General features: G+C 44.7%; 1 protein-coding gene across 6 annotated transcripts in view; it reads right to left on the minus strand.

Annotated features, from left to right (window-relative positions):
* Nucleotides 1-12,063, minus strand: part of MYO9B (myosin IXB) — a 255,193-nt gene that overhangs the window by 178,275 nt on the left and 64,855 nt on the right. The gene's annotated exons all lie outside the window — the stretch shown is intronic.

The raw sequence follows: 12,063 nt of genomic DNA on the forward strand, positions 1-12,063 counted from the left end.
AGGTCGTCTGCAGGTCCGGATCGCTGTTGCGTCGTTGGCCAGGTCTGCCTGTTTGACAGCTCACCAGAGACTCACCAGAGACTTTGTAGCAATCCCATCCAGGTTGGGATCGCTGGTGGGATCGCTAGAAAGTCTCAGTGTGTAAAGGGGCCTTTACTCTCCAGACCACACACACACACACACACACACACACACACACACACACACACACACACACACACTTATACCTTACTGCACTGGTGACCTGGGACGCTGTGGAACCTGAGGACCTGCAGTGGAACACATCGCCGGGTTCAACCGAAGGTCCTCAATGCTCTCAACTGCAGGTTCTCACGTTCACAGTATCCCAGGTCCTCTTCACTGCCGGTAGCAGTGCAGTATCACCGGATGTTTGGGTGTCTGATGTGTGTGTGTGTGCGCACGCTGAGGACCTTGGAGCAACACAGATGTCCGGGGTCTGGTAAGTATGATTCTTCTGGGGAGGTCTGCCGTTTTGGGGGGGTAAACTTACCCTCAACCCTTGTTTCCCTAAAAATAAGCCCTAGTTGCAGTTCAATAATGAAGTGTCTATGCAGCTAATAAAGTTAAAGAATATTGCAGCACACTTCATTAAAGAAAGCAGACACCCCTAAAAGAAAGAAGACAGATGCCACAATTTTACTCACCAGGTGGGATGCTGTGGAACGTGAAGACCTGGGTGAAATACATACACACTCACATATCTGCTGATACCATACTGCTTCAGTGACCTGGGACACTGTGGAATGCGAGGACCCATGATGGAACGCTTCAATGCGTTCCACGGCAATTCCTCACGTTCAAAGTCACAGGTCCCCCTGTCTGCCGGAAGCGATATCACCAGATGTGGGTGCGCGCGCGTGTGTTGGCTGTAAGCAGGGGAGGACCTCTGTGGCGAAAACAAAGACCTGCAGGGAGCACCCGCTGAGGACCTCGGAGCGACGCAAATGTCTGGGGTCTGGTAAGTATAATTCTCCAGGGGGGGTCTGCATTTTATGGGTGGTAAACTTACTCCTACTTGTGTTTCCTAAAAATAAGTACTAGCGCGTTTTGGGGGGCAAAAAATAATAGAAGATGGTGTCTTATTTTCTGGGAAACACGGCAGTATCAACTAAGTTAGATTTAAGAATCTCATCTACATATTTAGGATATGTTTTGTGTTTAAATTGTTCAGCGGTGTTTTATCCTGTTGCACGTCTATCCTTTCTGCAAATTTTAACTGCAGGTTCACCCTTTGGAAGACATAAGACAAAACCCACATGTAGTACATGTCTGCCGAAAAACGTGCAATAAATCCACTTGTGTTCTGGTATCACTAGGGCTTGTTCGCACATCAGATCAGGATTAAATCCAATAGCTACATTTAGGCTATGTGCCCACGTTGCGTTCTGTCCCTGCAGGAATCTCTGCAGCACATGTGCGCTTCAAATCACTGCAGAAACAGTCCGTAATGAAAAGCCGATTTCATGCGCTCTGGATGCAGCCTCTCCCATAGACAGAGCGGGGGATGCATCCAAAGCGCATGGAATAAGTGACATGTTGCTTTTTAGAACGCAGCGCTTCGGCAGCATGCAAATCACTGCGTTCTAAAACTCAACGTGCGCATGGATTATGCACAATCTTCATAGATTGTGCTAGAGACGCAGGACGCATGCAGTTACACTGCAGCGCAGAACGCAGCGTAACTGCCCGAAAATACGCCACATGGGCACAGAGCCTTAGAAGAGAATCCACGTCAGAAGTCTGAGGCTTTTTGATGTGGACATATCACAGATCAACATAAGAATTAGTCCTATTGTTAATTCATTCGGGCTAAGGGGTACTTCACACACAGCGAGATCGCTACTGAGATCGCTGCTGAGTCACGTTTTTTGTGACCTCATTAGCGATCTCGCTGTGTGTGACACTGCTGTGAGATCGCTGCTCGTTACACACAGCCCTGGTTCGTTTTTTTATTGTTGCTCTCCCGCTGATAAGCACACATCGCTGTGTGCGACAGCGAGAGAGCAACAATCCTGAATGTGCAGGGTGCAGGAGCCGGCGTCTGACAGGCTGCGGTAAGCTGTAACCAAGGTAAACATCAGGTAACCAAGGTGGTTACCCGATATTTACCTTCTTTACCAGCCTCCGCAGCTCTCACGCTGCCAGTGCCGGCTCCTGCTCCCTTCACACGCTAAGCTAAGCGGTGTGAGCTGGTAACTAAGGTAAACATCGGGTAACCGTACCCGATGTTTACCTTAGTTACCAGTGTCCGCAGCTTCCAGACGCCGGCTCCGTGCAAGCACAGCGTCGCATGCACGTCGCTGCTGGCTGGGGGCTGGTCACTGGTCGCTGGTGAGATCTGCCTGTTTGACAGCTCACCAGCGACCATGTAGCGACGCAGCAGCGATCCTGACCAGGTCAGATCGCTGGTGGGATCGCTGCTGCGTCGCAAAGTGTGACGGTACCCTAACCTGTAAATTGTCCACAATCAGCAATATCTGAGGATGTATGAACAAAACAGTAACATGTACATAGGGTTAAATATCCTATTCACTAGCATGGATAGCAAAATTATAACATAACTGATTAGAACTTGGGTACAGAATAAATAGTGGGAATATAGCAAAGAGAATGACTCTCGAAAGAAAAGTATAGACTATACAGCTTGAAAGGGAACCATACAAATGAGCTTCATGGCTCAACGCAAGTGGAAAGTCATTCAGGAAACCAGTTAGTGCTGGGCTGCAGATAAGATGAAAGTAGTTCCACAAATAACTTTGATAATGACACGTGTTCTAGCGGAATCCACTTTAGGGAACGCTTCAGTTGGGGTACGTGCACACAATGGCTTTTTCACATGTTTTCTGCCTGAAATAGTGCTCAGAAAAGGCGTAAGAGATGACCCGCCGTGAGTAGCTCAAGCTTTTGAGCATCTTTTAAAATTAATTCAGGTAGGAAAAAACACCAAGTGGCTAAAAAGTGACTTAACTGTTCTTCAGGCATTTTCCATTGTGAAGACAATCAATACTTTACAATACAAGTCAATGGGAAGGCTCAAAAAGTCACCCACAATATGAAAAAACACTAAAGAGGACGATCAAAACTGAGACATAAGGACAGCACTCATGCAGCCCCACATAAGGACGCTGCCACCCCAGTCCCCAAGTATGAATGCCTCCTAATGGTAAGAAAGTTAAAGGGAACCTGTCAGGTGCAATATACTCCCAGAGCCACGAGCAGTTCTGGCTGCATATTACTAATCCCTGCCTAACATTCCCTGTATACACGAGCATAGATAAAGGGATCTTTAGAGAAAGTATTTCTAAACATCTTTTATCGTATGCTAATGAGTGAGGGGACTAGTCCCAAGGGCGTTAGTTCCCCTGGCTAGTCGGCTCCATTAGCATATTAGCACGACCCTGTGGGTGTGTGCTAACATGCTAATGCATGTGTAGTGTCAGAGATTGAGGTCACTCAACTCTCCGCCACCATATGCTAGATTTTGGCTCAGTGCGCATGACCTTCAGAGTTTCGGTCATGCACACTATGAAGCCGAGTGTACGCATCCTGGCTTCAAACTCATGTAGTGCGCATAACCGGAAGTCCGGGATCATGTGCAGTGAGCTGAAGTCCAGAAGTCAGCAGAGAGGTGAGTGAGATCAACCTGTGAAACTGCACATTCATTAGCATGTTGGCACACCCACAGGGGCTCACTAACATGCTAATGGAGCCGACTAGCAAGGGACGCAACGCCCAGGGGACTAGTCCCCTCACTCATTAACATATGATATAAGATCTTTAGAAATACTTTTTACTTTATCTGTGCTAGTGTATACAGGGACGGTTAGGCAGGGATTAGCAGTATGCACCCAGAACTGCTCGTGGCTCTATGCATATTGGATCTGACAGGTTCCCTTTAAGGAATAAAAGACTAAATCCAAGCTGCTGGGGCTATAATGGACACTGCCCTACCCTGAATGGATGCACCTCAACGTGCAGAGGATATTGTATTTCCAGCACGTCATGTCTACCAATAGCTTCGAGTTCTGAACTTTGCCTATAAGTCACTCATTGCACAGGGCAGCAGATTTCAGATTGTACAGCGGAAGTGTGCAGAGTTAAAAAATGAAGGCCATGCAAAAAAAGGAACAACATTTGTGGATGCTTCACAAGGAAGCATTTTAATTTACGGAAGTGTTTTTTAAGCCAACACTACAAAATAAAATATTAAAAGTGGCACTATCCTCAAATTCCCTAAAGGGAAACTATGGAGTGTGTATGCGGTTTTCTCAGAGAGTAGGATACAGTGGGGACCGATCCGCTGATCACAGCAGCGTGTCAGAAATGCTGGAACCATCACACCGCTAGGATCAAATGCACAAATCCATTTATTCATTACACTTGTTCTATTAATTCGGATGAGCATTAAAGAGAACTTGTCAATTATCTGATCTCTTAGGCTAAGTTCACACACTGCGTTTTTTTGACGCTGCGTTTGTGCGTTTTTTGCGGTAAAAACCGCACAAACACGCACTCGCGGCAAAAAAAACGCGTGCATTTTTACCGTGTTTTGGTGCGTTTTTGCTCACTGCATTTTTATGCGTTTTTTTATCAGTGAACAAAGTCAATAAAGATTGTTGAGAAAGAAAAAAAAAAAAAAAAGTGGTCTGATGTCATTTGTTGGTCATTCTCCACTAGTGTATGCAGGAGAGCAGACAGCTGCAGAACTACAAGGCTCAGCATACTCCATCCAGGACTGTATGCTGGAGGGAGAGGCAGGGGGAGCAGAACTACAAGGCTCAGCATACTCCATCCAATAGTGTATGCAGGAGAGCAGACAGCAGCTGCAGAACTACAAGGCTCAGCATCCTCCATCCAGGACTGTACGCAGGAGTTTTTTGCCCCCCAAAAAAATGACGTGGGCTTCGCCATATTTTTGTATGCTAGCCAGGTACAGCAGGCAGGTACGGCTGCCCCCAACCGCCAGCTGCCTATTTGTACCCGGTTGGGAACCAAAAATATAGGGAAGCCTTTTTTATTTCATGAATTGCATGAAATTTAAAAAAAAAAAAAAGATGTGGGCTTCGCACAATTTTTGTGTCCAGCCAGGTACAACTAGGCAGCTGGGAATTGGAATCCGCAGTGCAGAGTGCCCAAGCTTTCTGAGCACCCCAGCTGCAAATTGCAGTCCGCAGCCACCCCAGAAAATGGCGCATTCATAGAAGCGCCATCTTCTGGCGCTGTGTCCACCTCTTCCAGCTGCCCTGATGCCGGGTGGCTCGCTGGGTAATAATGGGGCTAGGACTAGCTATATATTATCAGCTGGCCCTAAGCCCGAAATTCATGGTGTCACGCCAATATTAGGCATAGCCACCATGAAGATATAAAAAAGAAAAAAAAAAGACAGAAAGATTTTTATTAGAAATAAAACACAACACAATTAGTGACTCCATCTTTATTGAAATAAAGAACCCCCCCTCCGCAGTAATCCTGGGTCAAGGGTTCCGCGCAGTCCAATCCGGATCAAATATCATCTGATCGGTTTGCTTGAAGGCAAAGCGATCAGATGATGTGTCAGATTCAAGGATGTGAATCACATCACACATCAGCTGAATGTATAAACGGCTTTTATACAATCAGCTGATGCATCAGTACAAAAAAAAAATACACACGTCTGTGCTGACTCCCGTCTGATCGCTGCAGGAGCTTCCGGTAATCAGTGAAGCGGTCTCCTGACGGCATCAGCTGATAGTTTAAGCCGGCCGGGCGGTAAAAAGCCGGCGTCACCGCGAGGCTTACGATCAGCTGATGCGTCAGGTGCCGCATCAGGTGATCACCGCCAGGTCCTGCAGCTATCGGAAGTCTGCACACAGCCGAAGCGGCGGTAGCGGGAGAGGAGCTGGGAGCGGACATGGCACTGGGAGTCTGCAGACAGGTGAGTATGACATTTTTTTTTCTACTGTTCACTTTTGATTTCGCAGCCGCTTCCAACTCCCACCCAGCCATGGTGCCGCACGGGAGCGGACATGGCACCGGGCTGGAGATGCAAGCAGCGGTGGGGGTACTGGGAGGATTCACGCTTCTGTGTTTACTGACAGAAGGAATCCTCTTCCTGTACATGTCACTTTACTACCCATTCCTTGTGTTTATACCTGCGTTTTTAGTCATAGAAATGCACTAAAACGCAGCTATATTTGCAATTTGCGTTTTTCATTGCTTTTTTTGAACATCTCTTTGAACTCAATGGATGGAAAACGCAGTGAAAAACACTAAAATAATTGACATGCTGCGTTTTTGTGGGCACCACAAAAACGCAGCTAAAAGAAAAAAAACAAAAAAACACGCTGTGTGCAGACAGCAAAAATGAAAACTCATAGACCAGGGTTCCCCAACTCCAGTCCTCGAGGGCAGCCAACAGTGCATGTTTTCAGGACTTCCTTAGCATTGCATGGGTGTTGGAATCATCAACTGTGCAGGTGATTAAATTATCACATGTGCAATACTAAGGAAATCCTGAAAACATGCACTGTTGGCGGTCCTTGAGGACTGGAATTGGGGACCCATGTCATAGACTTTGCTGGGGGAGCAAAGTCATGCAGTTTTCTGAGCAAAACGCACCCGAAAAACGCGCAAAAACGCACTGTGTGAACTTACCCTTAAAGGGTTTGTCCTTACACATGCTGATAAGTGAAAATGTCCATATCCACAGGGATGGCTGCACGATCAATCGGTATCATGCATGTTTACTATTGTGATTACATGCATTGGCAGGTATTGTGCGCCAATGCATCCCGCAGGCATGTGCAGACACAATGTACTCAGTGGCTCCCACCAATGCAGAAAAGACCAGCACATTACTCAGCAACACCCAATTGCTAAGATTCAGACAAATGACAGATGCTCCAGATATGATATGCCATTGGTATAATCTAGCAAAACAGACATGGCAGATGGGCGGTCTCTGCCCACAGGCGGAGAGGTTTGGTCCTCTTCAAGTTTTGTATATTCATTATCCAAATGGCCAGTAAATAGTCTGAGGGAAAGCAGTCAAAAAACAATACATTTAGATCCTATTTAAAGAAAATGGAAAGACAAAAATAAAAGTCACAAATGAGGTGCTCTCATCACAGATCTTGTAGAATATCCAGATCGAGCAGGCAGGGCAGATAAGGGTATGTTAACAAGTCTACGCGTATATTACAGAAGGATGCATGGCAGGACCACATAAGTATAAGCCCTATCGCCATTCAATGAGCCAATCTGTGACCATTTACACCCAGAATTGTATAGGTAGTTACGGCCCCTGGGTCAGCTATATACGGAAGTCAAGAGATTGGATGTCCAAGTCACTTGAAAAAAAGAAATAATAAAAATACCTAGGGACAGTTTATTCCAGCAGGAAAAACATGATCTCTGCAAACCATCAGTGGTGAAAATCCCACTGGAAGGAGAGACCACACAGAGGAGCGGTGGGGAAGACGTGGGCGACTATAGCTTTTACTCATGTTTGCACCACCCTGGGCTTTATAACAACGCCTTTAATACTAGGTACTAGGAAAATTAACATAGCAGACATCCTCTATCCACTGTTAATGCTCTGGCAGATTAGACTTAACAGAATCACATTACCAAGTGAATTAGTGAGTCTTGTGCACAATGACCATTAGCAGTGCCAGCGGCACAATGGTGAAGCTCTCCTGTAAAATGACATTATCCATTATATATGCTTATTCACCTGACTAATTGCTCTAAGAACCTATAGAGTAATGGAAACCAATTAGGAAGGGAGGCTGACCACTACCACAGCTTTCCAAGGATAGTCTTCTGAAAGGATTAGAAGGTAGTGCTCCAATGTCAGCAGTCTTTAGGAACCCTTACAAATAGAAGGCTAAATGCTTATGTATATTAAGGGTGAGTGCATTCTCAGTGAGTATTACTTCACTATGTAATGATCTTCCATTGTTGTTGGGGAAGACTAACCTAGAAAATGCACATGCCACACCAATTTCATTAGAGGGAACCCGTCGCCCGATTTATACTGCCAAACCCATGGGTAGAATGGTTGCACGACTGCAGACAGTCACTGAAACGTGACTAGTCCAGGGGTGCCCCCAGATTCCTTCTCCCTGACCTATTAATCACCTGGTGCAGGGTGAGCAGAGGCAGCCTCCCTTGCTCCCTATGGTCTCTGGATGGCCCTACAAACTAGGTGCTCTCTGAAATGTTGGAATTGTTTTTGGAGGAAGATTTACATGGCAGTCATTGTGCAGACAGGTTCATGCTGCCTATGGTAGGGGCAGAATGAATAAAATGACAGGCTCCTTATTAGCCCAAACACACTAAAGGCACGGTGGTACGCTGTGTGCCTACAAGGTTCTTTCACACTTTGCATCAACTGTCACAGGCATCCTAGAAGTGGTCACCGATACAAACCTTTCCACGTGGGCAATTAAAAACCTAAACAACCTGTATACATTCCCATGTGAATGCCCACGTGTAGGCACGAATGTGTTTCTCTGCTAAATCCCTACCGAGTGAAGCCTCAGGTTGGGGCAAACATAGCCTCTATGGCCTGGCATTCTGCAGGTGAACGCATTGTATTTCATTTTATAGGATCATTTTTACAACATGTATATGGGTTGTGACAAGTCCTACCCTGAGCTGAACTGAAAATTCAATGTTTTTGTCTTTGGTAACATGAATAAATACAGTATAAGCTCACGTGGGAGGTTAGAAAGCAGGGAAAACGATTTCTGCTGACAGCCAACCAAGTATGCAAAGATCAGAAAGAAATAACGAAAGGGAAAGTTATCTCCCACAAATATAAAGCAGCAGGGTCACATCTGCCATAAGGGGTGTATTGTGGAAGAAGGAGAGCTTTAACAGGGCCACTGACGATGCCAGCGTGCCTAGGTCTAGACTGTTTGTGCCAAAGAGGTGTGCGGACGACAATGGCTTCAGTCAGGATGGGTGCCGAGGCATCCGTCCACTATAGGCACCCACTGTAAGAAAATGTATAGCACATAATATGCTTTTCTTTGCATAGCAGTCTCTGTATAGCAAAGTACTTTTCTATAAAGTTAGAGAAACTGTATGCAGGCACATACCTGCCAGACGGAGGCCAAAAACAGAATTACCTTTTGGCCTATGTCTGGTAAATGGACTCAATGGCAACTTTACAGTGCAAGTCGGGAAAAACCTGTAAAATATACTGCAGGCTGGGTGTACAGACAGTGTGCACTTAGCCTAAGACACCCACAACTCTGGACAGCTCCTGCCCCTGCCATCTAGGCCCTTCATCCTGTGAACTTCATCTTTTCCTCCAAATATTGTAAGTTAAAGGGTTATTCCCATCGCCAAGATCCTCTCCCAATATGTAGTAGGTGTAATAAGAATATTAATAGTAACATTTAGCAAATACCTCCAATTAGAAATGTAGTATAGCTCTCCTGATATAGCCATGTCTCTTACCTCATGTGCAGGGCATTTTAGGTAGGTTTGTCACTATATTTGTGGTAACAATGGATACATAAAGCTACTTTAAAGGAAGGGTGTCGCGGTTTTTTATTTTTGTATTAATAATAGTGATTATGAAATCAAGTATTTTTAATACAAAATTACACTGTTTATTTAGTTTTTATTTAATTCTAGTTTTACTGAAGCACTGGGGGCTGCCATCTTGGATTTGGTGTTTATAATGACCGTTACTCACCTCCTTTATGGCAGCGCCCAGAGCATAGAGGACAGTGGTCGGAATCCGACCCCATCTAGTTACATGCAGAAGGCATCTGCTGTGAAATGGACGCGCCCCCTGGACTGTCCAGATCACAGCAGAGGGAGGAGATCAGCGCCATCATTGTGGAGCTCACAGTTATGCTGTGTGCTGCACTTTATCCCTGTCACCCACCGGGATGTATGGGGTGAGTACCGGCACCGGGTCACTGTGATTGCACAGTTACTGATCCTGGCGCGCTGCTCCCCACTCTGCCATGACCCCTCCATCCCCCACACTGTGCCGCAACCACAACCCCTCCCCCGCACTGTGCTGCGACCCACCCCCATGCCACGACCCCCCCTCCCCCGTGTGCTCACCTTGGGCCTGAGCTGCTCGTACGGTGATGTCCGACAGGACAGGCTGCCGAGGTGCAGGTCTGAGGTGAGGGCCTGCGGCATTGGGATACAGTCAGTGAGCTGAGCGGGGCATTGGGAACAATCAGTAGGCAGTGTGGGGGCAATGGGATACAGTTAGTAGGCAGTGTGGGTGCATTGGAATACAGTGGAGCACTATGCAGCTGGCCTTGGTGATACTTTGGACATTAGGATCACAGTGCGCAGCTATTTTGTTGGTGACCACAGAGTGATTCTAAACTTCATTCTCTTATTCTTTTGGAAACACCCAAATTGGGAGGGAGAGGTGACATCACACACAGGAGAGCAGATTCTGCCCACTTTACTGCAGTTGTAATGTGAGCTAATTCTACAGTGGGATTTCTGTAGGATTTCAGCAGCTGCTCCCCCTAGTGTTTAACAGTGGAAAATTATCAAACTTTAAATTTTTATATATATTTTTTTCTCAATTAAAAACATAATTTTATTTAAAATTAACACATTAAAACACCTTCCCTTTAAAGCTTTAAACATAAGGAAAGCTACATAGCTAATCAGGAGAACTATACTACATTTCTAATTGGAGGTGTTTGCTACTATTATTATGCCTACTACATACTGGAATAGGATCTTGGAGATGGGAATACCCCTTTAAGTCTCAAGCTGAACCGGCAATCAGTGCCTTGCCCGCACATGTACAAGAGTAAAAAAAAATAAATACAAAACAGCAGTGTAAATTATAATGTGGTAATGACACAAGCCGCGCTATTGGATCAAACCGGCAGAGATTTCCTGAGTGTAGTCCCAAAGCTCCATGCTCTCTGGTAGGTGTGGGATCGGTTTTATCATTGACACAGAGCACCGATCGATGAGCATGGAGCTCCGGGATCACAGCTAGTATATCACTGCTGGTTACATTTAGATACATTTTTATGTATTTTGCCATGGCTTTCTTTTATCTTACAATACTCTACATTGGTTTTTCAACATTAGTCCTAAATAGAACCGCACTTCAATATAATATGAACAACAGCCTTGAACATGTGTACATGTTCAAAAAAGGAAGTGACAATATAAGAAATATTAAAATCAGTTTTTATTGAAATAAAAATTAAAATCATACAAAAAATACACTGAAAAAAGAACAAGGAAAGTGCTAGATGATAAATATAATATTAAGGGTCGTGGACAGAGTATCAAATTTTATTATTCCATAATAATCCCGTATATATTCATTTCATAAGAATTCTTAAAAATTGGATCAATGAATAATTACCACCTATATTAAATATATATGACCAGCAAATGTCAGGCAAAGTTGCCTCAAAAGAAAGTTTTTTGACTACTGCAATTAAAGTGCCAATGTCCTAGGGGGGAGGGGAGGTATAAGCCACCAAAATGGATGGAATAAATAGTCATATAAATAATTAAATAATTGGTATCAAAACTATCCAAGCCAAAATTTAGACAGCCATCCTATAAGGTGCAGCCCTCCTCAACCTCATCGCACAGACACATAATAGCAATTTCAAAAGCATGACATTTTGGAAAATATATTTACCAGTTTGTATAGGTGGTGTAACCAACAGTCCACGGCCCCTCACTCCGACACGTGTTTCGCTTGATTGCTTTATCAAGGAGCGACACTTAATATTATATTTATCATCTAGCACTTTCCTTGTTCTTTTTTCAGTGTATTTTTTGTATGATTTTAATTTTTATTTCAATAAAAACTGATTTTAATATTTCTTATATTGTCACTTCCTTTTTTGAACATGTACACATGTTCAAGGTTGTTGTTCACAATACTCTACATTGGGCAGACAATTTAGTAACCCCAGTGTAAACCAATATGAAAATGCTGGATGAATCAAGGCTTCTCTGACCCATGACCTTGATATCATCCCAGTTGGCTGCTATCCACATAATGTTATATGACTTTATTACATGCTTATA

The sequence above is a fragment of the Anomaloglossus baeobatrachus genome, chromosome 1 (genome assembly GCF_048569485.1).
Source record: "Anomaloglossus baeobatrachus isolate aAnoBae1 chromosome 1, aAnoBae1.hap1, whole genome shotgun sequence".
In the NCBI taxonomy this organism is placed as follows: Eukaryota; Metazoa; Chordata; class Amphibia; order Anura; family Aromobatidae; genus Anomaloglossus; species Anomaloglossus baeobatrachus.